Source organism: Xenopus laevis, chromosome 2S (assembly GCF_017654675.1).
Source record: "Xenopus laevis strain J_2021 chromosome 2S, Xenopus_laevis_v10.1, whole genome shotgun sequence".
In the NCBI taxonomy this organism is placed as follows: domain Eukaryota; kingdom Metazoa; phylum Chordata; class Amphibia; order Anura; family Pipidae; genus Xenopus; species Xenopus laevis.
In genome coordinates, this window is record NC_054374.1 from 44498157 (window position 1) to 44520618 (window position 22462).

The window sequence follows — 22462 nt, forward strand, 5'->3', positions numbered from 1 at the left end:
ACAAACATATAAATATATATATACATACATAGCAATGGAGAGCAATCAAATAAAAAAGATACAAACAGCTAAAATACAATATTTTCACGTTGCTTATGGAATAAAGCAATTTGAGAAATACGGATATTTGGAATGCGGACCACCTTCATTGTGTATATATATATAAATATATACAGTATAGGCAATTACAAAAGGTCCTCTGCACTCAATCCATTATCAATATATTAAGGACACTGAAACATTTTGTGCCTTAAGCTACTAAAAAATGCCTTACCCTTTAAACAAAACAGAGATTGTATGTCCATATTTACAGCTAAAATACAATATTTTCATGTTTCTGCACTCTGCAATAAATTAACACAGAGCTAATCTTAAAAACATTTCTATTTTAGGAATGCTTTGAATATGACGAGGAACAGATTAGGATGTTTCAGTAATGAGAGAATCTGTAAGAGTGCAGATTAAAGAATATAACAGCAGATGTTGGGAACAGAAGGCTATCTGATAAACCAATTCAAAGCAAAGGAATATTGTGAGAGGCTTGACGGATGAATGAGTCCTTAGAAAAGTGTAACGGTTCTTTAAAATAATACAAAAGCCTAGAAACATACAATATTTGCAGATGTTTCCCCCGAATCAGAAGAAGCGCAAAAATAATATCTACATTCATATTACTAGCCCTATGGGAAGCATTAATATTTAAATTATTACACAAGCTCTGTGTTCTGAAGATGGAACTTCTGTTTTGTGAAACCCAGATTCTTCCATGGTGTGTGTTACACTATTCTGATACAAGCTACTACATTAAAAGAAAAGAAAAAAGTTTGCAAAAACTCTTAACAGATTTTCCATTGTAGCTACGGTATTTGCTTCCTAGTGACCTGAACTGTCTGTACAAATATTCCAAGAAAAACACAAAAAATACCTTACAAAAAGGTACAAAGAAATCAGTAGTCAGACAAATATTCCAAATAGAGACAAGTTTGGGGTTTTTTCCTTTTATAGCAATGCATTTTATTAGTTGGCAAAAGTATTGGTTGAAAGGATATGGCATTTGAGGAGATTATGAGTTAAACAAAAGTCTTTTCTTTGCATCTTTACCAGTGTTATTGTTGGTCCAAAGCAAGATATAGTTGCATGAACTGGTTTCAACTATATTATAATTTGCACAAAAGCTACTTCTCCTGGATTTTCTTATAAAATCAGATTGTATGTCTCATATGTCTCTTAGAGGAAGCCCACAGTAATGTAATGCCTATTAGATAGAGTAGATTAATTATGACAAATGAGCAGCATGCCACAGATTAATAGGTGCATGCATATTCAACCTTTATGAATTTAAGGCTGTGGCCGATTTATTTGAGAAATGTCTTACTATGTAGTAATCATCATAGATAAATTTGAGGTCATATCGGAAAATCTATTTAGTTCAGACTAAAAATCTGTTCTGTTCTCCAAACAGGCCTGGCAATCAATGAATTCAGCTTTCTGCTTGCGTACATAGGAAGCCAGATCAAACAACATCTAAATGTTCTGCCTGTAGGCCGCAATGAAATCTAACAGAATATGGTCACCTTTGGAATTATCCAACACAATGCCATATAAGGCATTATAAGTACAGGTATGGGACCTATTATGGGGTTTCCCAGATAGGGGGTCTTTCTGTAATTTGATCTCCACTAAAATAAAATGTAAACATTGATTAAACCAAATAAGATAGTTTTGTCTCCAATGAGGATTAATTATATCTTAGTTTGGATTAAAGGAAAACTATACCCACAAAATGAATACTTAAGCAACAGTTTATATCAAATTGAATGACATATTAAAGAATCTTACCAAACTGGAATATATATTTACATAAATATTGCCCTTTTACATCTCTTGCCTTGAACCACCATTTCGTGACTCTATCTGTGCTGCCTCAGAGATCACCTGACCAGAAATACCACAACACTAACTGTAACAGGAAGAAGTGAGGAAGCAAAAGGCAGAACTCTGTCTGTTAATTGGCTCATGTGACCTTAAATGTGGTTTGTATGTGTGCACAGTGAATCTTACGATCTCAGGGGGCGGCCCTTATTTTTTAAAATGGCGATTTTCTATTCATGATTACCCAATGGCACATACTACTAAAAAAGTATATTATTATGATAATGGTTCATTTACATGAAGTACGGTTTTACACATGAGCTGTTTTACTCAGTATCTTTTAATAGAGACCTACATTGTTTGGGGGGTATAGTTTTCCTTTAAGTACAAGGTACTGTTGTATTATTACAGAGAAAAAGGAAATCATGTGAATGACTTCATTATAACTGAGTCTATGGGAGGAGACCTTTCCATAATTGGGAGCTTTCTGGATAGTGGGATTCTGGATAATGGATCCTATACCTGTAGCAGCAGTCAAAATGCCTGTATCAGTGGAAAAATCCACCCCCTCACATTTCTTAAGATGGCCATAGACGCAAAGATGCCATCGATTTCAGATGTGTGTGGAAAGTCCCGACATTTTTTGTCCCATGGAGATTGGTCATTTGGTCGATCAGAGAGGTTTAAAGATTTCTGTTGGCAGCCAATAATGTCTCTGCATGTATTGCAGATCGGTCGATTTTCAGTTGGAGACTCGATGATACAGACTATTTGGCAACCCTAGTGGTAGCTAATCATCAAAACTTCTTATTGATGCTTATGAAAATGAACTGCAAAACCTAGAGTCCAATTAAATCACAGCTAAAAACAGTGGTTGTTAAATCTTACCATGTGACACTTGTTTATTGTAATTCAATAATTATAACACTTTTTGGTTATATTATTCTCTACATAAAAAGTGTTATACTACTACTACTACTACTACTACTACTACTACTACTAATAATAATAATAATGTATAACTATAATACATGGTAAGGTCTCAGTTATCTCCTGTAGTACTTTATGTTGCTGGCAGCTGGAGCCCCATACTTCTAGTTAATGTATGTATTTTAGAAACAGTCAATTAGGGCATATCTGTAAGGAAAGAATACAAGAAATGGTTCTAAAATAGGCTTATAGGTACGATTAGTGTTCGAGGACTGCAGTGGCTAAGGCATTACATTACAGATTAGCATTCCTTGTGTTAGCAATGTGTGTCTCTTCTAAAGGCTGACTTGTTCTCCAGAAAGACACCTACTGGTGGGGGGGGGGGCTGAAGAGGGTGATCAGTATCATTAAGATTGAGATAAGATAGCATTCCTCCAACTGTAGAAAAGTAGCCTAAAGGTGGCCATACACGGGCCGATAAAAGCTGCCGACAGACCGAGTCGGCAGCTTATTGGCCCGTGTATGGGGGCCCCCGACGGGCTTCCCCGATCGAGATCTGGCCGAAAGTCGGCCAGATCTCGATCGGATGGGATTAAAAATCCCGTCGGATCGCGGCCGCATCTGTTCGTTGATGCGGTCCCGCGATCCGACCGCCCGTTTGGCGAACGCTAGGATCCGATCGTTGGGCCCTAGGGCCCACGATCGGATCAGCCCGATATTGCCCACCTCAAGGTGGGCATATCGGAGGGAGATCCGCTCGTTTGGCGACATCGCCAAACGAGCGGATCTATCCGTGTATGGCCACCTTAAGAAAGCGTTTGGTGAAAGTTGTATGCACATTGTGGCTTCTGCTAGCCTCTAGCAAAATTAGTGAGTATCACTAAAGACAATCAGTTGATTCAGGAAACATTCTTTCAGTGATACTGATTTGTCTCAGTGATATGCTGTAACACCAGTCCCCATTGCTGCCCACATCAACTCAGCAGAGCCTTCTGAGTAAGTAACTTTGCAAAGTGTTAGCAAATATGTGATTTGCCTTTTGACTTTGTCCTGGCCCAATCTCAACATCCAACCTAGTTCACTATTTGTGTAGATGAGAGACTGCTATGGATATTTTGCTAGAGGTTGCTTCTTAGGCCAGAGATACACGCTCAGATTCCTAAGAAGCAATCTAAATCGCCGGCGGTATGGCACTCGGAGCGATTCGTTTTCCGAAGTTGCCGAAGTTTCCCATGAGGCAACTTCGGAAAACGAAGCGCACCGATTGCCATTTCGCCAGCAATTAACATTCTAGCCGGCAGAAGGCAGTTTGGGGAGATTAGTCACCCTGAAGAGGAGATTTTTCGCTGGGCGACTTATTTCCCCGAATCTGAGCGTGTGTCTATGTCCTAAGAAGCAATCTAAATCGCCGGCGGGATGGCACTAGGAGCGATTCGTTTTCCGAAGTTACCAGGGGTGGCAAAAATGCCGCTCCTGGTAACTAAGAGCCGAATTTCCGGTTTTCAACCTGGAAATTCGGCTCTTCTAGTGCAGAGACCCCCTCCTGCGTAGAAAATGTGAGCGTCATGAGGAGGGGTCGGGCGGCAACGGAAGGTTACCTCAGGCGGCATAAAGGCACAGATTGGCACTGGGGAGATTAGTCAAGTGACTAATCTCCCCAAATCTGAGCATGTGTCTCTGCCCTTAAGAGTAAATGTACTGATGGTGCCCCCTTTTCTTAATGGCTGAAGTCACTCATCACTTTTGTGCTGTTGTTTCCCAATCTATCATATGTGAAGACTAATATGTGGCTCCAAATAGGCTTTATTATATCCAGTGGAAGAAAAAACCGACTGGAAACAATAAGACTGGTGCCACACAAGGTACATCCTCTGACAGCTGAAAATTAATGCTGGAAAATGTGTCTTGTGGGCCATCAGCTTAAATACTAGTTTTAAAAACGTCAACTACAAACCACCACATTCCACATTCACCTTGTAGGGAATGGAAGATCAAACTATATAGCAATAGTAACATATTTTGTTATTTATATGTCTATAGATCTAGATTATTGGTTAGAACCCAGGGCAATATATTTTGTATTTTAGATGCTTGGTTCTGCAACAAAAATATTTACATTGAATGCAAGTGCCAGGAACAAGGTTGTCTTAGATAACAAAAGCATACCAGTCTATGTGTGTAGAGATCACTAAAATAATAGGTGTTGAGTCTCATGTAGTAAAGTAAAAACACCAGACAGCAGTTCACCCTTGCATGAAGTAATAAACAGCACAGATGTAGTCACAGTCAACCTCCCTAGAGCTACAGAAAAACACATCCTAATTCCTGTGTCTCCAGAGAAGGAGCAGCTGTTGGCAGAGGGGGGGAAACTCCAGGCCAAACCCCAAACTTTGGACAAGTGAGTCAGTGTACAAATATCTGAGATGATGTGAAAATTATCAGAATGCTGTACTTATAAAGTCACGATAATACATTCATCATTTTGGATTCACTAGTGTTCTGGTTTTTTTTTTTTTTTGGTTTTTTTTGTCTTCGTCTCAGGGGTGTAACTATAGAGGAAGCAGACCCTGTGGTTGCAGGGGGAGGGCAGGAGTGTGGGGGACCCAGTGAGGCCCTAATTTATGCAATTTTAATAAATTTTGGTAAAATACGTCGACTTGTCAATATTTTTGGGCCCTAAATTGACATTGCTATGAGGCCCAGTAACATCTAGTTACTCTACTGTTTCGCCTGGTGCTAAAATACATATTTAATATTACCAATATATTACCTTGGTTTATATATTGGTTTATTATTTCGAAATGTCAGTCTGGCGTGTTCTTTTTTTATTTCATGTTGCCAAAAGGCAACCAACCTTATTATCTTGAGCATGTCAGAATGAGGTCTTCAGAGCTGGATGCCGTTCACGAGACCAGACAATGATACTATAAATACACAGCGAGAATGAAATCTGCAATAGGTTTTTGTTACAAAACACATTGTAGTAATTTTGCATTGAATATACTCCAGAAGGACTAAGGGAGAAAAAGACACAGGGAAGAGGATAAATTACAGGCCACTGTGAAAATAACGGCTTCTGTTCTAATTGTTTTTTGTCCTTGAACTGTGGGAGCTGATCTGTCTCACTGCTGGCAACAGGTAGGTTTTGTTCATTACCCTAAGCTTTTAATGCCTTATTGTCCACAAGGGGGCACAAGCATCACAGACAGCAACACCTGGCTTGACTCTAAGGAGTTGTATTATCACATTCAATTAGATCAAAGGCACAATGCTATAAATGTATTTGAAAATAGATCACTTTGCGCACTCCTATATTTATTTTAAAAATTAATATAATATTTAGCATCTAAAAGCATAATATGAACAAAGAAAAAAAAGAAGAAAAAAAATAGTTATGAACATATGCAATCTGATAATGTAAGAAAAGTTTACACCAGCCAAAAAATATTTTCTATTTTAGAATTTTATTTCATTAATAAATATGTATTTCTGGTGTTGTTAGGTAATTCCCAGTTTGGTTCAGAATGTACTTTTTCTTCCAGTTTGTATTACCACTAGATAATGTTCCTATTAATCATGATGCTTGCTGATTTACAGTGTAACGTGCTTTCCCTTGCAATCTTTCTCTGTTTTCTGTATTTATTGCAATGTGTTTTTAAAACCTCAACAATAAAAGGAACACCCCCAATTTTGCCCCTCATTCTTTCTAAATAGATGGCTTATTAAAAGCTGACTCTAGCTCTGTCTGAGTTTCATTCTGAAAGAGTGAAATTGTACAGAGCACTTTGTAAGTTTATATTACTCAATACAGAACAGAAATGCTAAGTTTCCATGAAGGGGCACAGGTCAGGAAGTGCAATTCCTATATAATGCAAATAAAAAGTTCAGACAATGAAGGAATGTGTATATCTTCCTAACACATTGAAAAGCTCAGAAACACATCTAATGCCAGTAGTTATCCTTTCATATCATTTTTGCAGGCAGCTGGGGAAAATCATGTCATACCTTTCAATCATGTCTAATAAAATTATAAAGCTATCTACAGGAAGGGCATTTTACTAGTCACTGCAGCATTTCTCTAGATATTTAGAAATACATTCAATATTTCCAAAGTAAGCATTCATGAGAGGCACATGTTGCATTAATGATGTGTAATTATCATAATACATATTACCCATAGTATAGCTCATAATTTTTCTGTTATTATTATTATTATAATAAATCACATGCACATTAACTGTAGCTGGAAACCACAGGTCTCGTGGATGGTGGTGATTGTTCTGAAGGAATGTAGGATTAGGTATCCTTTATCAGGTCATGGTGACATGTGTTTATACAAAGCATCCCAAGTGCAAATACACACACAGAAATAATGGACATACGGGTCTATAGAAATTCACACTTGCATTTTCATTAAAACCTACACTGTGCTCAGTAGCACACCCACAATATATTCGACCCGACAGTGAAATTATTTTATGTCTAAGAAACTCCAAGAGGATTAACTTTTTTCACAACCTTCTATTAAAATGACTGAATGATAAGGGACATAATTATGTAGGCAAAGACAAAGGGTAAGACCTGTATGTCACCACGGTCTGCCATTGCCCAAGACAGCTGCATTTAAATATCTGGGGCAGATGATTTAGTAAAGCAGGCCCAATAAATAGATGTCAGGTGCATAATGCTTTGCTATTCCACCTTTTATAACCAGGTCATGTAATTAAAGGCACATTAGTCTCAACAATTTATTTTGATCAGACACACCTAATATTGGGGAACATGTACTTGGTTCAATGATCAAATTAACTGATTCTTGTCTCTTCCAACCTTGCTTTCCCTTTGTGACTGCATCTCATCCCCTCTATGTTTCAAACTCACTTACCCCCCCCCCATCAATCTTTTATGTTTATGTAGTTACGCAGATAACAAAACACAGCTTTAGGAACAAAATATCACATTTACATTTGCTAGCAGAAGATACCAAATGATGTATGTTTTCTTTATCCAGATAGACCGAGCAGCAGCTATGGCCTTATGGTGCTACTTTTCTTGCCTTGAAGATACAGTTTTTGTACAGGGTGTGCCTTGATGCTCTTGCTGTTGGAATATAAACAACAAGAAATAGAACTCTATATACTCCTGTATATAATGTCACCATGGTTACTCCAATTACATTATCTACAGTTTCTTACTGGCCATATGTATTGGCTTCACTATGTATTTTATACCATATGGGTGTTTGGGGAGGTCATTGGTGCCAATACAGTGATTTAAGAAACTCAATTACAAACTTCCATCTTTCCGTTATACAGTGTTTCCTTTATTGTCTTTAGCAGGATGGGTGAAGCAGTTTGCCCTTCATCATGCTTTATCATGAAGTGAGAAAGGAAACATGTTCTCCTGATTGGGAAATGTGTTATCATCTATGTAAAGATATTTTAGGAGAGGATTTAGAGATATATTTCTCAATGTAAAGAACTAAGAAGACACTGACAGGATTCTATTTCCATGGTGCTGAATAAACATAACCATTAGTGATGGGCAAATGTTGCCCTGTTTTGTTTCACTGATTAATTCCGGAAACTGCAAAATATTCGAAAAACAGTGAAAATTCGCAAAACACATTGAAGTCAAGGGGCGTGAGTGACAATTTTTATAAGTGTTTTGTCCAAATGCATTAAAGTCAACGGGTGTCCAAATAATAACGCGGAAAGTTGCCGCAAATCCATGCCTGGAAAATGTATTTGCCAATCGCTAATAACCATATATGTTTTCCACTTATTTTAATTTTTCTGTACAACCCTTAGGTACCAAGTCATTATGCATGTGTAACCTTATTTAATTAAATATTTGTCATTCTGAATAATCTGAAAATCTAGGAAATATGAAATGTCATCTATATACTTTAATGAAACAGTGATCTCCAGTGATCAGATTGCCATAAAACAATGGTGGCAACATCTGCTTATATCAAATTATTGATAACTTTTTAAAACTATATTTATTTTACATTGTATTTGTATTTGTACTGATCAAAAAAGTCATATAACAGATTGTCTTCTTAATTGGTTAGCAATTTAACTGGCCCATACTAGTCATCAGACAGGGGATCAGTCAGGTACACCCAGTTCTGCTTTACTGATCAATAAATGCCAAGTACTAACATCTCTCAGTGTAGTGTTAGTGTAAGGATATAGATATATATACTTTCCAATGAGTATCCACACTCCGAGGCTGTAGCAAATGGAGGGGTGCACGGTAATTTTTGTATACAACAATTATCTTGAGACCAGCACTCCCTTTAAAAACTTAATAATTTATTGTTGCATGGTATCAAATGCCTGACGTTTCGGTCCACATTTAGACCTTTTTCAAGGATGTTTATATATATCTCCTTCTTAGACCCTGGCTTTGAGTGTAAGTTCTGCTACATCTGTTTGCTATTATTTTTATTAAAGAAAAAAAGACTGCTGGCTAGAGCTATCAAATAAGGGCATCCCTTATTTGTGCCAGCTTTTTTGTGTATCTCTGCAAAGAAGCTGGCTTGCTTTTGGTGATAATGATTAATTCTGCAGGGTTTTTACACTCACATCCTGCCGAACTGCAGCTATACATACTGAGGACATTGCCCACTGAGAATGCCTTAAATAAACTAGAAAATAATTATAATTTTATATTACTTAATAAATAATGATACATTACCTTATATAATTTTAATGTAAATTAATTATTTTTATTCTGTTTATAGTTTTGTTACTAAATTGCTATGCTTAAATAAAAAACATTTAGTTAGTATACAGTTTATAATACAGTGACGACTTTACTTCTCTGGGCAATACCATAAGATCTCACACAAGAATTCTTCAACACATCTAATTGTGTTATTTCTTTTTTTTTACAAATGAAAAGTGTTTGACTCACATATCAAAAGGGATGCTGTCTTCTTCAGGGTGGCACATTGTCCCCTTTTAAAGTAAAAGAATCCCTTCAAAGTGGTTTAAATCAATTGGTGTGTTGAGCACATAAAACACCAGCCTAGGCTTGATGGTGATAGGCTGAGGCATAATCCTAGTTTAAACTTTTCCATCAGTCTAGGGGTGATTATCTGCTTTTCTCATGTAGATTAAGAGAGAATGCATTAGAGATTTACATTATGACGGACTAAAGCAATGACTTGTCCTTCTTTAACTAATTCCCTAAACTCTTATTAAACTGAAATTGAAAATTCACTAGACGCGCAGCAAAAACAAAGAGAGTGAAGAATGTGAAACACACCTGGTTCATTTCAGAAAAGGCACTAGGACCTAGAGGAAATGTGCTGCCTTATGAGTCAGCCCTAGTACTGGAGCTGAAACCAGTGAATGAGAACAGACATGTGAATGGCTCAGCTGGGTTTCAAAGCATTTTGTAGACTAGGATACAAGAGGCTACAAAATAACTGGTTTAGCCAGGATTTTACCTTCTTGTGATCGGCAGACACTCTGCAACACAGGTAAGCATCTACCTAAGCTCTCTCCTATATGAATACTGTTTATTAAAGGTAAACTTTGTATTGTGATTAGTACAAATGTACTACAGCGTCTGATGAAGGCTTTTTCATGTTGTTTAAGCACCATCCAAACTAAGGGTGTGTTTTAGGGTAACCCCCTTGCAGGTAATTATGAGGCACTCCTAACCCTGCAGCACCAATTGCAAAAACTTCTGTAATAATGGAATTCGTTTAACATTTGGAGACATAAAATGCCTGTCCTTGTGCATTTTTATGCTGTGGATTTTTTATTCGTTCATTTAGTTGCAAAAAAACGTAAAGACTGTGTTTATGAAAGCAACTGCGGCAGGTGAACAGTTTGATGAGATGGGAAGCTTCACAGAACACAAGCTTATATCTTTAACTGTAATTTGTACATGCTGGCTCTTTAAGGCAGATGCAGCTTAGGCAAAATATTATGTGTGGTCCATAACCTGCAGGAATGCAAATGGTCTTGAATCAGGATATTTTTATACAACAGGTGGTTGCTTGCTAAATCAGATTTTTATATTTTTGCAGATTTTTCAGTATATGAACTTGTAGGGTAAGTTTCTGGTTCTCGCATATGTTTCTCATGTATAAGAAGGTGTGGAGTGCTAAAATGTGTTCCTGTTACAAGACATGCCTCTCCAGTTAATACAGCATTGAAGACTTTGTCTGATGCTATTACTTGCATTTAGAGTGTGTGTGTATAAGATCATATGGGACTAACAAAAAAAGTTAACCATTTCCAAGCCCACCTTCATGAGCTATATCCTTCAAATCTTACTTAATGAGCTACAACAGGAAAAAAAATTTTGCAGGCATTCCAGGCATGCCATATTAGTATTAAGCATACAGTAAATCCTCCGTACTGTTTAACCCCTTTAAGCATTCAAGGTTGCTGCTAAACAGTCGGAGGCTTGCTTGTTGTGACTTGGTTCCTATGCTTCTTAATCTTTGTTGATTGCTAATGTGAAGCCTGCAAAGCTGCTAGGTAGTAATGTAACTTCTTATGGGATAAACTTTGGGAGTTTTCACGCATTAAACCGCATTAAAATTAAGGCTTGTAGCTTATTAGCCAAAGCCAAGACTGCCAGATTTCAGCTACATGAGAAGCTTTGTGTAAATGAGTTCTTGCAGTTTTTCTTTTAGGGTAAGGTCACAGGGGTAGATTCGGGGAGCTTTAGTCACCCGGCGACTAATCGCCTCTTCTTCTTGGCGACAATCTCCCTGAACTACTTTCCCCTGCCTTCCTGCCGGCTTAATGAAAAATCTCCAGTGGGATCATGGGATGGCACTTGCGGCGCATTGTTTTCCGAAGTCGCCCGAAGTTTCCTTGTGAGGCGACTTTGGAAAAGGAAGTGCCACGAGTGCCATCCCGCTGGCGATTTTTCATTATAGCCGGCGGGAAGGCAGGGGAAAGCAGTTTGGGGAAATTGTCACCCAGAAGAAGAGGCGATTAGTCGACGGGCGACTAAATCTCCCAGAATCTTACCCTTATGCAGCGTACCTGAAATGTGTGCACACTGATTGTAAGCTCTATTGAGCAGGCCCCGTTTTACCTCTTGCATCAGTTATCAGTTGTATTTTTGTATGTTTTCTGTATGTTCAGTGTATTCAACCTTCTATTTTACATTGCTGTTGAATATGTATCAGCCAGTCTGTCTGTCTTCTATCAGCACAGTAGATAAAAATTCAGCACTCACCAACGAGTTAGTGTGTCAATCAAGCTTGAGGAAAGGCTGGTGTAAGCCTGAAACGTTGCTGAACTGTATTCTTGTCTGAGATGAAGCCCTTCAAATAAAGGCTTTTTAAGAAAAATACTTTGGATGGTGCTGTCTATATACAAAATTTCTTCTATCAGCACCAACACAAAATTGTCTGTGCATATTTTGATGTGTTGTCTGCATTAGTAGAGCCATGAAAGGAAAGGAAAACATGTTAAGCAGATGGTAGCTACGAAGCACTTGCGGTACTGTTTGTGTCTCATACTTATTTGCGAGACATTCACAGAAACAACAGGGTTTTTAGCCAAGCTCCCACCAGAAATGCTGTAGAAGCACTGAATATAATTTTTTTTATGTTTTTCATTCATTTCTAACCACTGAATATTATATTTACTGATATCAATACTTACATACAAATGATTTAGAAGATCTTTGTCACATTGCCAATCCTGCCTTTATTGCTGTGAAACTTTTCTGAATACTATAGGTGTCAAATAAGAGGTGAATTAAGGCAACACAGCAGAGCTGTAGTATAGGTTAAAGCATCGGTAGGGTTAGTTACAATCACATGTAATCTTTTTGGTGAACGATTGTAAATGAATGTGCAGCATTGCCTCCCCTAATATGTATAGTTATAAAGTATATTAGCTAGGGTGGGGGTGACCCAGGCCGCTTTAGTGGGGTAAGACATGTGACTTCCAAAATGAAATGTAGATAGCGGTATTGGGTAGACCTGAGTGTTTTACCTACACTGGGGGCTCAGCTCTAGTCTTCACTGTTATTTCCATAGCTTCCATAGCAATCATTCTATTGTACACAGCACAAGCCTGGAAACATCAATGTTGTTGATGCCAAAGGCACATATCATACTTTTTTTTTTTTTTATAAATATGAGTCTGTTGCAGACGAGAGTAACAGAGACAGCTTGGAGGATTGGATTGTTCCCATACTAACCCTGGATTTCTTGCCAACTATTATTAACCTCTATGTAGCCATACTACATACAGTATATGGCAGTATGAGGTTTCTGCTCCCTACAATATAGGTATATAATGTACTATAATGTAATGTATATAATATCCTGTGCCTTCCTTTGAGAAGTTCCTAATATACCTTATATTGAACAAATATTGTTTATAATATAATTTTAAATAATAATATATTACAGTCATATAGTGAAGATGCCTAGCTATACTTATTCTGTTGACTCCCATCAAAAGTGGTCCCCTCTGCAGCTCCCATCTAGGTACCTAAAGCAGCCAAGTCTATCTTTGGTTTCTTTGGCCCAGTTCGAGGCTGTGAAGACAGAATGAAAAGAAACATATGCTGAGAGAGGAATAGTGAATATAAACTTGATTATTTCACAAACAATTCATATTTTTTAATTGATTGTATTTAGAAAGTTTCTTAATTCTATATGATGAAGCTTATATTAAATTTTCATTTTCGCGATAGTTCCCCTTTAAGGAACAACAATGTACAGTGTGTCCAACACTACAACATATATTGACTTTGAATTTGAGTTATAAAAACGATAATGTACTGTATGGTCAGATTTTCCCCATGAGAATTATAATTTCAGTGACATTAAACCTTTGGTTAAAATACAATGGCCTCTTTTCTATCACAGTTATTGACTAGTTTAGTTTGCCATTAAACGAGGGACAGATTCATTGCATATAGCTAGTGGCAAAACCCCAGCTAAGTAATCTTTCCATATATGGAGGAAGCCCAAAACTCTAGAGTGTAATTTGTCAGTTCCTGTATATTTTAAAGAGGTGGGAGAGGGGGAATGTAATTCTTTGACTTCAGTTTACAGTAATTAGTTATGTTCCTTTCCCTGGTCAGGAGGTTTTGCATTTATTGAAAATGCGGAAGTTAGAATGTTAAATGGTACTGATTTTAAAAGTCAGTGTATACTTTTATTGGACATTCTGCTGTAACACTTGCTGCCATTGTGTTAGTTACACAGGGATCTGCAAGCTGCTGCTCTCCAGTTTATGCTGTACAACAAATCCGAGCACCCCCCTAAAAGCAAACTTTTCTTAAAGGATGTTGAGTTTTTAATCAACAACACCTGTAGAGCACATGCCAAAGCTCCCTAAAATACAGTAAGTTTAGACATCTTAACTGGATGGAATAAACATTTCTCTCAATGTCTGGTGGGAATTAAGGGGCCTTTTTCTTAAACAATATCAGTTTAAATGCACTGTATTTGTGTGCAAGCTTATTATGGTACAAATACAAATGTACATGCAAGTGCAAGCACAAGATTACATGCAATTATGCACACACTTAAATGCTATTTGCACTAGAACTTCTACTTAGACATACTCCTTTCATCTGATGCCCAGTGTCAAGACACCGGATCAGCCTGCTTAAGCACAGCTGAATGCAAGATTTTTTATATAGGTTCCCACAGACACAAGGGAAATGAAATGAATACAGGTATAGGATCGGTTAACCAGAATGCTTGGGACCTTGGTTTTCTGGATAGGGAGTTTTTCCGTAATTTGGATCTCCATACTTTTATGTCTACTGAAAAATAATTAATTAAATCCAATAGGGTTGATTTGTTAGTACAATGTACTGTTTTATTATTACAGAATAAAAGGAAATCATTAATCAAATTTTGACTTTATTTATTAAAATGGAGATGGCCTTTCTTTATTTTGAGCTTTCTGGATAATGGTTTTCTGGTTAACAGAACCGATCCCTGTACCTGAGGATGTTACATCCAGAGTTCCTTTAGCACAATATCCCTACACATGCAGCTGACTTGTCACTAGCAAATAACATTATTTATACATGCATGCAATAGGTGCTTATTTTCACTATACACCTGTATGTACCAATGAATACTCCCTTGAATACAGAAAATGCTGGGATGGCCCCTGGCAAAAGGGTCCAGCAATGCACCAATTCACAAATGAATTTGGACTGCAGTGTGGTGGCTTATTTACCATTAATAATAAATGTATGTTACTATAAGAGGAATAAGCACAATTGGTTCTGCATATGCAACCTACCACAGGTGTACATTTAGCATTGCTTTGTTCAACTTTCTTCCTCTGTGACCTTTAATATTCATCCTATATCTGAGCCTTCTTTAAACATTATTTCAGACTATGCTAGAATTGTTAGAGCTTTCTAGGCAGACATGTCAAACTAAAGAGACATGCAGGGCTAAACTGAGCGGGTGAAGCTCAATGAGCTATCCAAAGAGGAACAGAATATTTACAGTACTATAGATAAAGGGATAAATAAAATTCTTTATTCCATTCTTGAGTTTATTGTTCACTTACATTTAAATGAAAAACTCCTGCTGTATTTTCATGTGGCTGCAGTCAGCTAGTGGTATGTTAATAATGGGAGCCCGTTAGCACTGGGTTATCAGTCAAGTGTATTCAGGTACAAAACTGTACAAGGTACAATATCATGCCAGGTAAGTGGGTAAGTGCAAGGCAACTGCTAGGGAGCAGAGTAAAATTCTAGAAAATTATAGAAAACCCATGAAAGGAATATTACATTTTGCAATGTAATATTGGTTATTAGACAAATATTGAATTTCAAAGATTATTTGGTTATAGTGGGTCCTATAGGTAAGACCTGTTTGGAGGTGGCATTTTTTTATTTTCACAAAAGTTCAACATTTCCAGTAAAAAGTTTTATTACATACACTGAATATATGTAAGTGCAAAAACTAAAATAGTTTTTGTACTGAGGTATCTTAATAAATACTCTTCATAAGGTTTGCATTAAAGTGATTATGTAACGGGAAAATGTATTCAAAACACATCAGTTAAGAGTGCTGATCCAGTAGAATTCTGCACTGAAATCCATTTTTCAATGGGCAGTTTTTTTATATTTAATTTTGAAATCTGACATGGGGCTAGACAAGTTGTCCCTTCGCCAGAGCGCAACTTTGCCTGTCATAAGGGTGCGAAGTACCGCTAGAGTCTGTCTACTTCGCTAGCGAATTTACGCCAGGGACCGTTAATAAATTGGCAAATCGGCAAAATTAAGTCAAGCTGACGAATTTTCGCTAGCATTAGCCACTTCGCCCTTTAGTAAATTTGCCCCTATATTTTTTACACACTACTAAGTAATTTCATTTGCTTAAAACTGCTCCAAAAAATCTAAGCCGAAATTGCACCATTTATTCTGCTATTGCAATAACAAAAGCTCCATGGGCTTTTACATTTCTTTACCCCATGTCTATGACAAGCAGAATCATTATTTGTTCTTATCAGTATGGTTACCTCAGCCATAAATTGTATCAGGAAAAACCTTTGGCTTTAGTTCTGAAGGATTTTCATATTCTGGAAAGTAAATTTCCTTTGCACTTCACACTTTTTGATATTCAGGCAAACCTATAAACCATTTACAGTGGTTTGAAGAAAGTCTTGAACTTCCATTCTAGAAAAGAAAATAATTATGATGCACAATATACATATACATACCAAACCAGTAATAACAATGTGTGTATTACTAGGACAGTTCTCAGAACTTCTGAGTGGCTCTAGTATTATTATTTCATTATGCTTTATTATGTTTGCTGTCTGAAGCTCACCCAATCACAGATGATGATTGCCAAAACATTGAATTCTAGAGCTGGGATTAAGTACCTCTTTGTGCAATTTGATCTTGGACTTTTTGTCAGATAGGCCTCAGTCTGTTCGTATCTGCGACAACGTTTCCAGCACCATCAGATTGAGCACAGGAGCTCCTCAAGGATGTGTTCTCAGCCCGTTGTTGTACAGATTGCTGACACATGACTGCCTAGCTAGACACAGCTCAAACCACATCATCAAGTTCGCTGATGACACAACTGTGGTGGGGCTCATCAGCCACAACGACGAGACGGCGTACAGAGATGAGGTTCAGCAGCTGGTGGTCTGGTGCAGTGAGAACAACCTGTCACTGAATGTGGATAAAACGAAAGAGATGATCGTCGACTTCAGGAGAACTCTACCTGCTCACACACCACTCAACATCAACGGCTCCACGGTAGAGACAGTAAAGAACACCAAATTCCTGGGAGTCCACATCTCTGATGACCTCACCTGGACCACCAACACCGCCTCAATCATCAGCGCCTTCCACCTCCCCCCCTCACAGTGTTCTACAGGGGCACCATAGAGAGCGTCCTGACGAGCTGCATCTCCATCTGGTACAGTAGTGCCAGCTCTGCTGACCGGAAAAGTCTACAGCGGACTGTCAGAGCAGCTGGCAACATAATTGGAGCGGCTCTTCCATCACTGCAGGACATCTTCCACAAGCGCTGTGCAAGAAAGGCTTCCTGCATTGCACTGGACCCTCACACGGACTTGTTCACGCTGCTCCCATCCGGCAGACGCAACCAGGCTGCGTGAAAGCTTTTTCCCACAAGCTATCAGACTCCTCAACTCACTGCCTGTCCTCCCACTACATTCCAGACACACCTGAACTGTGAACTTAACTTTGTGAACTGTTAATTTATTTGCACAATTCTAAAGGTTTACACATGTATATATCCTATTTCTGCCAATATATTGCACATTTCATGTTTACATATTTATTGTGTATTTATAAGTGCCTTTTTGTGATATGTACTAGCTGGAGCCACGTCGTCTTGTCTCACTGTATATTCGTATACTGCTGAAATGACAATAAATTTTACTTTGACCTTTGACCTTTGGTCCTGGCTTCCAGAGGGCATGCTCCTTGTTAGCACCAGGGACTAGAAAGTACAAGTATGGGATCCTTTATACAGAAACCCATTATCCAGAAAGCTCTGAATTATGGAAAGTTGGTGTCCCATAGACTCCATTTTATCCAAAATAATCCAAATTAAAGTACAGTTATGGGATCCATTATCCAGAAACCTGTTTTTCAGAAAGCTTAGAATTACAGAAAGGCCATCTCTCAAAGACTCCATTTTATTCAAATAATCCAAATTTTTAAAAGTGATTCCCTTTTCTCTGTAATAATAAAACAGAACCTTGTACTTGATCCAAACCAAGATATAATTAAGCAGAACCAGCCTATTGGGTTTTATGTCATTTTTCTAGTAGACAATAAGGTATGAAGATCCAAATTACGATAAAATCCGTTATCCGGAAAACCCCAGGTCCCGAATATTCTGGATAAACCATACTTGTACTTTTTCTCTGTAATAATGACACAGTACCTTGTGCATGACCCAAACTAAAATATAACAAATCCTTATTGGAAGCAGAACCAGCCTATTTGGTTTATTTATTTACATGATTTTCCAGTAGATTTATGGTATGAAGAACTAAAGTATGGAAAGATCCGTTATCCAGACAACCCCAGGTCCTGGATAACTGGTCCCATACCTATACTCTATCTCTCTCATGTACACACACAGATATTCACACCCTTTCCAGATGACCCAGGCCTAAATTCTCAACAGTGGCATAGCACTGGAGATCTCTGTACTGGGACAAACTTGCAGCCCACTTAGGTCCTCCTACAGTCTGTGTTGTTTACTGCTATTAGCAGTGTCACTGCTAACTGGGGAATCCATCTATAGTAGGGGTAAAAATGTATTAAAGGGGATGTAAAGGCAAAAAAATAAAGTCCCATTTTTACTTTTTTTAATGAAAAAGAAATCGATCTCCAATATACTTTAATTAAAAAATTGTACCATTTTTATTAGAAACCTGACTGTATGCAATACAATTCCCACTTCGTTTTACTTGCTCTGACTGCTGCAGATAGGAAACTTCAGCCCCCCCCACCTTACTTTCCAGGACTTCTGCTGGTGACTGTGTAGATATGTGTATCCACAGACCCAGTGCAGTCTGCATATTCTGTTTATTAGTCTGCTGAATCGGCTTCAATGGCAGATATTATTTGATATTTGCTGTTTTGATAAATTATGACGATCCCTAAGTTTAGCCTTCCAACAGCAGCCCAGACCACACTGAGCATATGCGTGGTCTTGGTCTTGCAAAGATGTTTAGCAAAGTTATAAGATGGTGACCACCTATGGCCAACTTTGCAACCATAAATCATTTGTTTAATAAGGCTTCTGGTGCAGTCAAAATCCTGGAAAGGGAGCAAAGTTTTGTACCCAGATTAATAACCACACATATTTTGTTTGCAATACATATGAATCAGATTTATGATATTTTGATAAGTCTGACTAATGTTAAGTTGTTAAATGACTATTTTACCATTTGTCCATACTTCTTTGTGGTTTATTGGGGTTGGTTTCACAGGTGCCGACTTGAACAACTGCACTAACCATAGTAACTAATCAGATACTTTCATTTTCTAACTAGCTGTAGTCTGAAAAAACAACTTGCTGCCTTTTCCTAAGCTCCCAAACAACACGTTTTAGTTCTTTGGCAGTTTGTGCTCTCCATCATTCCCTCCTGTTAGGATTTTAATTAGTAACCCAGCTGCGGGTGCCGGTCAGGAGAGCGGTGAGTGGGGAAGCAAAAGCAGTGGTGCAGTGTGCAGCGACTAGGGTTGCCACCTGGCCGGTATTTTACCGGCCTGGCCCGGTAAAAATGATGGTTGACCCCAATGTTACTAATAGGGAAAAAAGATTAATATATAGGAAGGCCAGTATTTTTTTCCAGAAAAGGTGGCAACCCTAGCAGCGACTGGGAGAGCCGCTACAGGGAACGCACTGGAAACTAGTGTGGCAACAGGAGTCGACTGCAGGCCGGGAAACCGAATGCTGGATGGTGAGCCACAGTCCGGTGTGGTTGAGGTCTAACCTCAAGTGCACAATGCCGAACGCCTAGTGCTGGCACGGGTAGCAGGAAGCCAGTCAGGGACTGACCGGGTCAGCTATGAGCTCTTGGAGATTTAGGTAACAGGAACTAGAGCCGCGACCTTGTTTGCTGAATTAGTACTTGTACTGACAACTGGCTCGTCTGCACATAGGCTGTAAGTAACCTTCCCCAGCTGCTGATTGGCCAGTTGCAATGTCTCCTTTTAACTCCTGCTTTACTGGAGTGAATTCCTAACACCTCCCAATCCTCAGCATTTTCCCCTACCTTCCCCCAAATTGCATTCAACATCTGATCATAGTCTTCCCTTTCATTCTTTCCCTTCATCCATGTCTACTGTTCCTCTGCTTTGACTGTAAAGCTGACCATAGATGCAAAGATCTGATCTTACGAATCGAGGATTCGTACGATTTTCGGACCGTGTGTGGAGAGTCCCGACATTTTTGTCCGGCGGAGATGAGTCGTTTGGATGATCGGACAAGTTAAAACATTTCTGTCAGCTGCCGATAATATCTCTGCATGTCTTGCCGAGAAAATATGTATAGCTTTGCAGCAAGTGTAGCTGTATTTGTGGACCGGCTCACGAAAAGCCAGATAAATGAGTCCCTGGAGTGAATGGCGGAGAGCAGGGTGGGCCTTCAATTCCATGCTCCACCAAGTGTTTTCATCTGCCCAGTTACAGGTAGCTGTCTAATTACTGTAAATTGCAGATAAAAAAAGAGGTGTGGGACTAGACCTCTGTGCCCCACCCCCTCGGAGACCTCCTTGTTCTGGAGGAGGGTGAGTGGCCTGTGGACACCTCTGTGTGCTGGAAGATGGTGTGTATGTGTTCGAGTAGCTAGGAAGGAGACAGTATTTCACTGCTAAACTGAAGTGTTGGAGAGAGGTCCAAGTGACTGGCGAGAGGAACAGAATACCCCTCCCAAGAGTCTGTGTGTTAAAGGGGTTGTTCACCTTCCAAACATTTTTTTCAGTTGAGTTGTTTTCAGATTGTTCACTTTTTGCTTTCTGTTTTTTATTTATTGTTTTTCCAAAATTGAAGTTTAAAGTTTAATGTTCCTGTCTCTGGTGTTTCAATCTGGCAGCTCAGTAATCCAGGAGCAGATTCTGAACTGTTACAATTTTCTACATTTAGTGATACATATATTAACAGCATCTTTGGAACATTAGCAACATTTATATCAATTCTAACTGCTGCCTTTAATGAAACTCAGGGATTCTGCTCAGCAGGGACAAAGATAACAAATGCATCAACTAAATGTATCAATTTAGTACAGTTAAAGGGTCGACGACCCCCCCCCCCAGAGCTGCTTTAGAAGGTGAAAAATGAAACTTTAAACTTCGAAACAATCACAAATAGAAAATAGAAAGTAATTGGAAAAAGTCTTTATTTCTGGTGAAATATCCGAAAACAACTAAACTGGAAACTAAAAGTGTTTGAAGGTGAATAACCCCTTTAAGTGAGAGTCTAACAGAGGATTCTGGGACTTGTGACGTCCAAGGCTGTAAGAGCTGGAAATATTGTGTTTCTGTGTTAATAATCCTGTGTCAGAGATGTGACTTTGTTCATAATAAAAGCCAGCCAAGCTGCATTGAACTCTTAAAAAAGAACTAAACCCTAAAAAAAATTAAATTAATATAGCTAAAAATGCCATATTTTATACACTGCACTTATTGCATCAACAAACAATTTCAGCATCTCAATAGCAGCAATGATCCAGGACTTCAAACTTGCCACAGGAGGTCACCATCTTGGAAAGTGACACTCACATGCTCAGTAAGCAGAGAATGGCGCACACACAGGGAGGCAGGGCCAGGCCAAGGTATTTTTGCACCCTAGGCAAGGGCTTCAATCAGTGCCCCCACCCAGTCCTACATTACCATTTCCCACCTTACCAGTCACCTATCATATTGCCTCCATTTGTATCTATGCCAAGGGCAGTCAATCCCTCAGATTGCCCCCAGGCCCCAATCTGTACCTGTGCCAGCATAAGCCAAAACATCCATCATATTTTTACCCCCAATCTGTACCTATGCCAGTGGCAACCAAACAAATCCATCATATTGCCCGAATTTGTATCTGTTCCAGCAGTAGCCACAAATCCATCATATTGCCCTCAAACATCTGTGTACCTGTGCCAGCAGCCACCATATTGCCCTATGTACCTGAGCCAGCAGCAGCCAATCCCTTATATTGCCCCCAATCTGTACTTGTGCCAGCATCAGCCAAAAAATACACACTATTGCCTCCATATATGTACTTGTGCCAGCAGCAGCCAAATATCCATCATATAATCTGTTTACCTGTGCAAGTAGCAGCCAAGATATTGCCCACAAATATGTACCTGTGCCAGCAGCTGCCAAAAGGGAATTGGGGAGTGATTCTGTCTGGAACAGGGGGGTTTATAAAGTTGAAAACTATTAAAGGCTAAGCAAATCAGGGTTTAAAAAAGAAAGAAAGTAAATTCCCCTTAAAAGTGTGCCCCCCCCATGATTGTGCCCTAGTTCTGGCCCTGCAGGGAGGGAAGGCAGATCAGAGCAGGAGACAAGGAAAGCTATCATTCTAATATGTACTACATAGAGTGACACAGTGCTGGTGCTCCATTAGCATTTTGAATAAGGTGTGAACAGGTGAACAATGTGGGCAGTTTCAGTCTGGGTCTCAGGTG

At 38.7% G+C, this 22462-nt stretch overlaps 1 protein-coding gene across 3 annotated transcripts in view; it reads left to right on the forward strand.

Annotated features, from left to right (window-relative positions):
• Window positions 1-9948: 9948 nt before the first annotated feature.
• ngf.S (nerve growth factor S homeolog) overlaps window positions 9949-22462 on the forward strand; it is a 72327-nt gene continuing 59813 nt past the window's right edge. For 2 of the 3 annotated variants that reach the window (XM_018249163.2, XM_018249165.2), the window contains exon 1: window positions 9951-10297. The gene's annotated coding sequence lies outside the window, so the exon portion shown is untranslated. Of the gene's footprint in view, window positions 10298-22462 lie in introns of all 3 variants that reach the window. The other variant, XM_041583719.1, reaches the window with a different exon arrangement.